Source organism: Fukomys damarensis, unplaced genomic scaffold (genome assembly GCF_012274545.1).
Source record: "Fukomys damarensis isolate Sample0158 unplaced genomic scaffold, DMR_v1.0_HiC HiC_scaffold_4, whole genome shotgun sequence".
In the NCBI taxonomy this organism is placed as follows: domain Eukaryota; kingdom Metazoa; phylum Chordata; class Mammalia; order Rodentia; family Bathyergidae; genus Fukomys; species Fukomys damarensis.
This window is the reverse complement of record NW_022900916.1, coordinates 42,708,316-42,718,104: the sequence shown is the minus strand read 5'-3', so window position 1 is coordinate 42,718,104 and position 9,789 is coordinate 42,708,316. Positions and strand designations below refer to the sequence as shown.

Here is a 9,789-nt window from a genome sequence, read left to right as displayed (position 1 = left end):
GCGCTCGGGTGAGGCGGGCCCGGCGGCTGCTGCCTGAGGGGAGGATGGACGTTCTGCTCCGTCCGCCTTCTGCGGTGCACACTACGCGAGGCGTCTGCGAGGACCCGGTCCCCCTCCGCGCACTGTTCCTCCGGGGGCAAGTGGGACCCTCCGGCCGCCGGGATTTATCAGTGAGATCCGCGATCCGCAGAGAAAACGGCGGCCTGACGCGCGCTCCCCACGGCGCCTCGCGGGTCTGACAGAGCCGCAGGTGCCCGGGTTTCTCAAACTTTGTTCATGAAACAGGCCTCTCTCCTGATTATGGAAGAGATGCTGTTGGATGTCACAAAACAAATGCACTTAGGAAAAGAAGAGACGCCTATGCAAGCCCTCCTGCCCTGCGTGTCCTGCGTGATAAATCTATTTGCGACATTTAAACCCATTTTGGGGGAGGAAGAGCCTTCTTTTATTGTCTGGTGAATTGGAAAATACCAACTTTCCCTACCTCATATTTATTTCTACCCCCTAGGCCTTGTTTTCTAAATGTGCTAATTTGGGGAAGTGACTCAAAAATCTAACCACTTTAATCCTTAGAAGTAAATCTCAATTTTTTCGTAGTTTATGTGATTTAGAATTTTAAAAGTTAACTAAATCCATTTGTTGACTATATTTAATACTAAACTACTCTAAATGGAAATTAATATATATGGAAATAATGACATGGACTTCATTGACTTATGAAATATGTATGGCTTGTCCTCATTAAGTAAATGAGTGTTTACTAATAATTGTTTCAGTAAACAAAAACTTACATGTTAAATTTAAGACGTCTATGACAAACTTTGCTAAAATGATTTGATGTTCACATCTTTGTCGACACCCAATAGAAATCTCTGATGTACTTAACGGATGATAAGCCATTATCAATGCACTATGAAAACTTAAAATTTCACTTAATGAAATTGAGCTTGAGTAAATCTACAAAGGAAAACGAGAATGTATAACTTCGGGAATTCCCACATAATACAGAAATTTCAAAATTAAACTTGTTTAATGTTACGAAAAAGTGAATTTTTAAAAGTGATATTAAATTATTATTAGGCTTTTAACAGCAGTAGTGAAAATATAAACCTAGGGTTACCTCTATATCACATTTAAACCTATTTGATAAATGAATTTGGCTTTTATTAAAAATGGAGCTGTCATAAATTGAAAGCACAGTTAAAATAGAAAGCATTACAAATTCTTGTGAGGTAATAGTAATTAGAGCCCTTACATCTATCAACTGTAGTACCCAAAGCATAGGCTGCAGATAGAATTTCTAAGATGAAGTGCCTTATGCTTCATGACCTCAATGGACTTTGGACAAATTACATCTCATTCTCAAGTTTCCTCACCTGTAAAATGAAAATTCTGTTTCATAAACGTGTAGTATAGGTCAGGATAATTATACTTACTTCAACATTGTAAAAGAAGATAGCCATGTGCGCCACCTGATATGTTTTGGCTACTGAAGTTTTAGATAATTTTACCATCTTTGCCTTTGGTTTCTTCTGCTTTTCCTTAGCTAGAAAGATCAAGACTTGAAATTAATTTAACTTCTTGAATTAAAAAATATATATGTATATAATACTTTTGTCTTCTAAGCAAGATTCTTTAAAAACTTACCTTCAAAACTTTTAACTACATAATTCTCCAAATACATATTGGCGAATTGAAGACATAATGTCTTTGTTAGCAGAATTTCTTTTCTTTTTTTTTCTTTGTTTTTTTGGGGGAACCGAGATACAACTTGGGTCCTTGTGCTTATAAGGCAGGCAGCAGAACCACTGAGCTAAATCCTCATCCCTGTTAGCAGAATTTCTGATTATGCCAAAGTAGATATATATGTCCATCCTACTATGCCAACATAAAAAACTTTTAAGACAATAAGGCTATAGATGGAATTCTGTTAACTTATATTTGATACTGAGGGAGTAGAGATGTAGCTCAGTGGTAGAAACTCTGGTATACAGTATAAGGAAGCATAATTTAAGGAAGAGTTACATACCATAGGGAAACATAGCTTAGCATAAAGAAGGGCCTAGATCCAATCCCTCATGACAAAAAATCAAAAAAGCAACTTCAAAGATAGGTTTTGGTTGTTTTTTTGTTTTTGTTTTGATTAGAAATGCCAGCCTAGCCTTAGAACTTGTAGGCCACAACAAAACTTAATAAAGACAGATGCATGGAGGAGGTCTTATAAAATCATAGATGAAAGAAGACTAGATATGCAACAAAGAATCTATTGCTGAGAAATATGTTCCAGTCATTTCATAATCTTTATTAAACTACATCAGTGTTTGAATTGCTTTTTTTCTTTCAAGAAATTTTAAGTCTTAACCCAAGTACAGGTTTTGATTTGTTCTTATTTCTGTTTTATTTAGACTTGAAGATTGAAAATTATGACCATCATAGATGTTTTTCCACAAGCTCAAACTAATTTCTAATTTTTTTCTGCAAATGTTCAAGTATAGTACCCTTGTCTACAAAGTTGTAATTTATGTTATTTTCTACCCTGTTTGCTTTTCTCTGGACTTTTTCCAACTCCTTAATATTCTTAAAATGTAGAAAATGTGAACGTGAACATTTCCCTGGAAATATTATTTAATTACTCCGTGGAGCATGTGAATAAGCAATATTTGGTGTTTCCTTCTTACCATGCATAAAGGATGCTTTTTTCCCTCAATCTTAAGATCAAGAAGTGCTGGCTGCGTTTGTTGCAAAAATTTTAGCAATTGCTTTCTGCCTTATTCTCTCTTGAGCAGAATACAAAACGTCTTTCACTCTGTTTTCTTTGGCAAGTTACTTTCTTATCTCAAATTCTTTTTACCCAGTTTGAGAGATTGGATTTGATCCAGGAAATAAGGGTTCTGTTTGTCTTCAACTGAGTTTCTTGAAGTGAGTAAACTAGATTAAAATGACTAGGGATTTTATTTTCATACATACATGTAAAATACATATTTTGTTCTAGAATGTATGTAAATACAACAAAAATGCAGTTCTTGGATTTAATGTCTTTTTTTTAACTGTTATCATAGTTTTATTTTCTTTCTTTACTGCAGTCTTTAAAGGTAAAGCTCTCATTTTGGTAAAAAAACAGGGTATTTTGTTTATGGAGAAGAGGGCATATTTTCAGAGACATCCCCCTGCTATGACCATTATATTTTGCAGATTTCTCTTGTCCTGGACCTCTGCTATCCATTTTTCTTCTTCACAGATGTCATTATGTGCCTTTATAAGTCCTCTGAAATACCTTATTCCCCTACTAATGTTAATAATTATGAATGCAGTGATACCCTTCACTGTGGAGGATGTGGAAGTCACTGCACACAGGGATCTTAGGGCATTCAGCAGCCATTGTATCCATAATTGCTGTACTGACATAGTGCTTGGCTATAGCAGAACTGAATTACAGAGACAAAACAGCAGCAAATCTGCTTACTGCAGGGCGACATCTCTCCAAATGTCATGTGCTTCAAGTGTTCACATTGTAAAATAGTTGTGCACGTTTTTATGTAAATGTGGTATGTAGCAGTGCTTTAGAGAATTTGTCCTATTACATGTTTTCTCAAGTTAAATGTTGAATGTTTTATTTTTCATCAAGTAAAATCTTGAAAACTTAGCTAACAAACTTTTTTTTTTAATTGGTCTCATATTCTCTTTTAATTTCATTTTAAATTACAAGCATTTTGGGGGATTACTTTTAAAAGGATTGCTTAATTATAACGTTTGGATTTCTTATTGCTATTTGTGGAAAATTGAATTCTTTTTCATGCTAGTGAATTAATTACCAGTGATAGTTAGGAGAACTATATGGCCTAATCTCCAGACACCTAATACATACCTTTATTCGAGAAGTGATTTGAAGAACTAAGGATAGTAGAGAACCCCAGATGCTGCTTACTGGTATTCTGGCTGCTACTCTTTAACTTAGATGAATATTCAATGGCGCTTTAATTATTTCACATGAGAAAGGAGAAACAGCTTCTTCATTATAAAGTGCTCAAGGTTAACCCTTAGGTGAGTAGACAACTTGGATACTTAGGGTAATTTGAAAATGCTGTATGTCCCTTTATTCCGTGATAATGCTGTGGTAAAGATTATGGTATCCTGTCATAACGTTCTTAAAACCAATTTGCATTTTTATACAGCAATAACTGCACATAATTTTAAAAGGTGCATAGTACTAAAATATTTGTAGCAAATAAAACAAGTTCTGAACTCCCTTCTTTATCCTCATTCTTCTCAGACATCTACTTTGCGCTGTTTTTTTCTGGTATTTATAGCTATATTTCTAAATAGTATGCCAAGTTGCTGCTTATTGATTGAACAATTTAAACCATTATGTATTAACTTTTGAATATAAACAGTAAGGTTTATGTCTCTTCCCCCAATGTATTTGTTGCACAATTCGTGTTTAAATAACTCACACAGAATGATGTGTTATTCTGTGAGTCAGGCATTTCACTATAATTATTTTACATTCTTAAAAAATTTGTTCTTTTCAAAAATTTCTTCAAATTTTCTTTCTAAATTTCTTATTTTTTTAGTAACTATAGACAACTCCCTCCCCAAGTATAGCACTACACTAACTGTATCTGAATCACAGTCCTTTTCAGGGAAGGGAACTGGTAATGAACCACTGTAATTTTATTCTTGTAAGTTTAAGATATAAGGTACAGCCTGCAGGTGGAATGTCTTTATTTCACATTGGCAAAAGAGCTGATATGGTGGGCAGAAAGTAGCTATTCTAATCTGAGTTCTGAGAGTAGCTATATATTCTTAGTAAAGTGATTTAACTTCTGTATGCTTCCCATTTACCCATCTGGGAAATGAAAGGAAGGAATTAATGATTGCTGAGGTTATTTTCAGCTCAAAATTACACAATAAATACTGTTATTTGGATTAGAAAACATTGAGCATGTTAAAAAAAAGTAATGGGTAAAAGAATGCATAAAAGGATGTCATATTTTTACATTATTGCATTTTTGGCAATATGAAAATGAATATGTGGGCCTTATAAGACTGTTTCTAGGAATAGAAGGCAGTAAAATTATTCACTGAACATAAAAGTCCTACTTTTAATTACTTTAGAGCAGGAAGAAATGGCTTTGATTACTGTGGTTTCATGGAATTACTGACCCATAATGTGTCATTTATATCCAAAATTATATTGCATAGTACTTGATAATTATTAAATCTTTCATGACTCAATTCTTCACTGCCAAAAGTTAATATTAGGATTTTTTTTTTCGCTGTGTTTTGTTTTTTAATAGATTCGGAAAAAGTTTGAGCACTCAATTTATCTAGAGTCAGTGGTCGCATTAGAATAAGTTACTTATTCTTTGTTCCAGAGTCTAGCTTCATTTAGAAAGAAATCATTAGAGCTGACAGGGACAGTAGCAATTATGTAGTTCAAACTCCTCATTCACCTATACTTAAAAATGGAAAAGGCAAAAAAATATACAAGGATTTGTGGATATATTTGGTTTGTTAGATAGCAACAGTTGTTGAGTAAATGTGTCTAAAACTTCCCTTAAAAGGCAGCAAAATATAAACAAAATAACAGACATTATAGTCAGATGCCCTATATTAAAGACTTGTTCTATAATGGTAAAATTATGTAACTTCACTGTACCTGTGTTTTTTCATCTGTATCACAAAGATCGTAACTATCTTCTGAGATTGTTATGGGAAGTAAAGTTGCAATAATATTTGAAACAATACTGCCTCAACCCTGGTGCTTAATGTTTGCTCAGGAAATAGTATCTTTTAGTGCTGCATAGAGGTAAAACTTATCACCCACATAAAAGATTTTCAAGAATGTTAAGTCAGTCTGTTCAGCCATGTTCATATATACTCTTCACTATAAACATGTATAACCTAAAGATACTACGGAGAGCAGAACAAGTTTTAAAATTCACTTTCTCAATTTTTGCTCAATACAAATTTGAATATTAAGATTAGATTCCAAAATCTTAATGTTAGATTAACAAGTATAACTTACTGTTTACTGTCTTTCTCTAGAATCTATTTGTCCTTCAATAGTATTTGTAGAAGAATCAATCAATACTTGGATTAGATCAGATTCTTTAGAAGCAGAGTCTGATACAGGAACTCAGTAACATAATTTATTACGCAAGTACATATTCTTCAGGAGACAAGGGAATGAGAGAAGCTCATAGGGAAGGGAAAATTCACATGCAAATGATATGGTCTCAAGGGCATTCTTGCTTTAGCCTGATCCACAGAGGATCAGGCTCTGGAGCATAAATCACTCCACAGAAATGTTGGCATCTTGAGGCAAGAGGATTAGCCTTTTGTATGTCAGTGATAGGCACACTCAGCCACTGACTTTGTGGGCAGAGGGAGGGACGGTTTTAATGGTGGCTTTTGTGAGCTGAAGGCAATGCCAAATCTCTGGAGATGACAGAAACTGTGAGGCATTCACAGAAAATACTCCCAGGGTTGGGAAATGGCTACATGGATTGGTCAGGAAATTGGGAGGAGTGACACCACCAGTGCAGTTCCTTTACCTCAAAGGTTTCTAAACCCATTTTTACTTTGCAGTTACAGTATGCCAAATGGTAGTTTCTAGACTTGTATGAGTAAAAGTATAGTTTATTCTGTTAGCCAGTTGGTGGGCCCTGGCACTGAGAGGGGACACCTTTTGCTAATGTCTACAGAAGCACTGACTAGACTAGTGACAATGTGAAAGCCTAAGCTACAAGTGATGGGCCCAACAACTTCTCAGCAGCACTGACAAATGTTTAAGAAAAATAATTCTGGAATACAAGTTGTCTTTTTCTCAAACTGTAATAATCATTTTTCTCTGCTTGATTATCACTGAATCTTGATTTCACTTGCTACTTGGGAATAAATAAGAAACAGATACAACACTTGATCTTAGCCAAAAGTCCAAGAAGTGAGGGGAATAGGTAAGAAAGAATATGGATTTTTCTTTTTTAGTCTATAAAGCACTGAAGGCTTCTCAGTTTGGGTTTAGATTCTTTCCTTCAGCACTAACTCTGTAGGGCCCGAGACCTTCAAACATTGTATTCATCAGGGTACAGGAAATTAGAATACTTTAAATATTTAAAAAAGAATAATTTAATGCAGAAGTTTGTTTTCATAGGTGATAATTATGTGAAAAGTCAAATACACACCATGAACAAACCCAGAGATTATCAGTGGAAGAAAGTGACTATAACTTTGAGGCTGAACAAATAAAGGGAGAAGGTGGAACCAGAGTTGTCTAGCAGAAAATAGAAGTACAGTGATTTATTCAGTGGCACCATGGAGGAGCAAATGTCCTTGGAGGGGAAGGGAAGAAATTTCCTACCCGCTCTCTTTCTCCCAATCCTCCACCACCATCCTGCTGATGCCTCTCATGGGCTTAACCAGCTCAAAGCTAGCTGAAGTGGCAGCTGGGAAAGAAAGATACATTGCAGGGGTTAGACCTATAGTACAGAATAGACCAGAGGAAGAGATTTGTAATTTAACAGCAAACAGTCAAGAAGCATAGGCACAATAATATTTGCTAAAATAACCTTGGAAGGCTATTTTTGGCCTTCCAAATTCCCAGTGACAGGGTACAATTTAGAGGATACAACATATCTGTCCTGAATTCTAATTCATTTCATGACTAGTTTTCCCATTGTTTCTGTTTATTATTAGCTTTCAAATAATTTGTTGATAAAATCCCATATATAATTTTTATTGTCTTATATTTTCTTATAATAGACGTGTTCTTCTTTAAAACACATGTCCATGATCTCTAGTAACAGTAGGCAATTTATATTTTATGACTTTGCCTTCTGGTCACAGAAGATACAAATACGGGTGAATGTCTACCCTCAGCCTGACCAATCAAATTTGTCTCCTGAGCTGGGACTCATGCACTGTTGATGTTAATCTCTACTAATTGATTAGGTAAGGATATGCAAATTTTAGGAATATAAAGTAGTGACTGTATGCATATGAAAGAAGAGAAAGCAATTTTCAGGCAGAAAAAAGAATGACAAACTTACAGAAGAGGCAGAAAAGGGTGATGTTCCCTCTCCCATGGAAGGAGATTCAAGGGAGAGTAGCTTGTGGTCCTGATAGTTTTCCAATTATTAGTTTAGTGTTTTGGAGGGCCCAGTTTGATTTCCCATTTGTAGAGGATTGACTAATGGTCAACTTGTAACCCCCAGCTGAACTGAATCAGCATTGTCTGGGCGTGGAGGATCCACCTGAAGATTGTTACCAATAGCCACAAAAAGAGAACTGCAAGGGAAGATCTTGGCTGTTGATTTTCTAGAAGCTTGCTACAGATCGTTTTCCTGATGCGAAGTAGGCTGTTCTCGGAGGAGGAGGAGGAGGGGCTCTGGATGTTGCTGTTGCTGGGAATGGCTGCTGCTTTCATCAGGGGAGCTCTGCTCTTTAGTGTGAGTATCACTTCCTGGCTTGGATGTGGATCCCTCAACTTGGTGGCACAAAACCTTCATCTCACGAGTATAGATTTTTCTGGCATCCACCACTGGCCTTTGGGCCTTCCAGGTGCGTATCCTCGATACGGACAAGCATGAGACATTGCTGTGGGCTCTAGGCCACTGACTGGACTCGAGGAGGACACTGCCTTGTACTCTGCATCTTCAGCTTGACTTGTGTGGGAAACTGCTGGGATCTAGGCCCTCAGTTGAATGTTTTGACTCTGGGTAATTATCATAAGGTAACTGTATAAGTTATGTGTTCTATATTTAATATATTCCCTTGTCCAATCCTGCTGACTACAACACTACTCTTTGATTCTGGGAAATACTATGAAGTAGATTTTAAAAATTATTACAGTAAAAGAGATATTGCCATTAATATCCCTCAAAACATTCTCCCTGTCTTCAAACACACTTATCCCATTATTCCTTCCACTTCCTGAAGCAGTTCTGGAAGTCTTTTTTCATAAGTGTCTTTAGTTGTACTGTCATGGTTGCCTTCATAACCTAAATTGATTTAACATGTTTATTCATTTTGACTTTGCAGAAGAACCAGAAGTCACACCATGCCAGATCCAGTGAAAAAGGTGAAAGAGGATAGTCTGTAATGATTTTTACAAGTCTGCCTTTCTGGGAGACTGAAGTTGGGCGCTTCATTCACTGTACTTTTGATCATACTAGGTAAAGACATGAAAGAAGGATTCCAGAACTGCTTCAGAAAGTGGAAAAAAACAATAGGATAGATGTGTTTAAAGAGGGAGTATTTCGAAGGGGATTAATGGCAATGTGTCTTTTATTCTAATAAATTTTAAAAATGTAAATGTCCATTCTACTTTTGGTCACTATATATTGTCCTATAGAAATTCCTCTCTTTGGCATTTTTCAGAGGTTTTCTGTTACCTACAAGTAAAAGATACTGAGACAATATTCCAACTAATTTGAACAAATAGTTTAAAAATTACGTGCTTAACTACTTCATACTTAAGTGTTATGTGTATCTAATACATTTTGTTAGGCTGGGGCTTTGAATTGCTGAAAGAGGGTGGCTATAGTAAGCATTTGATCTGACTTGTCATGTTGACTCAGCGCCTATGTGATGATGGTATCTACACAAATACACAATGCAATGCTCTGACACACAGGAGGAGAATGTCACTGTGTCGCAGTTTCCTGTTTTAATGCAAGTCCATGCAACATCACAATCTCCCTCAGGTTCTCCAAGCACTGCTGGATTTTCTGTTATCATGGGCTATTGACAGTCCACTTTGCTTCAGCCAGAACAGAGAATTGCTTT

General features: G+C 36.0%; 1 protein-coding gene and 1 non-coding gene across 2 annotated transcripts in view; one reads left to right on the top strand and one right to left on the bottom strand.

Moving 5' to 3' along the window:
• Positions 1-6,756: 6,756 nt before the first annotated feature.
• LOC117284209 lies at positions 6,757-6,951 on the bottom strand. Its single transcript, XR_004515296.1, has one exon. It is a non-coding gene; the product is annotated as a U2 spliceosomal RNA (small nuclear RNA).
• Positions 6,952-8,611: 1,660 nt separating this feature from the next.
• Positions 8,612-9,789, top strand: part of LOC104869956 (hyaluronidase-4-like) — a 63,922-nt gene continuing 62,744 nt past the window's right edge. The window contains exon 1 of the mRNA XM_033758000.1: positions 8,612-8,734. The gene's annotated coding sequence lies outside the window, so the exon portion shown is untranslated. The remainder of the gene's footprint in view (positions 8,735-9,789) is intronic.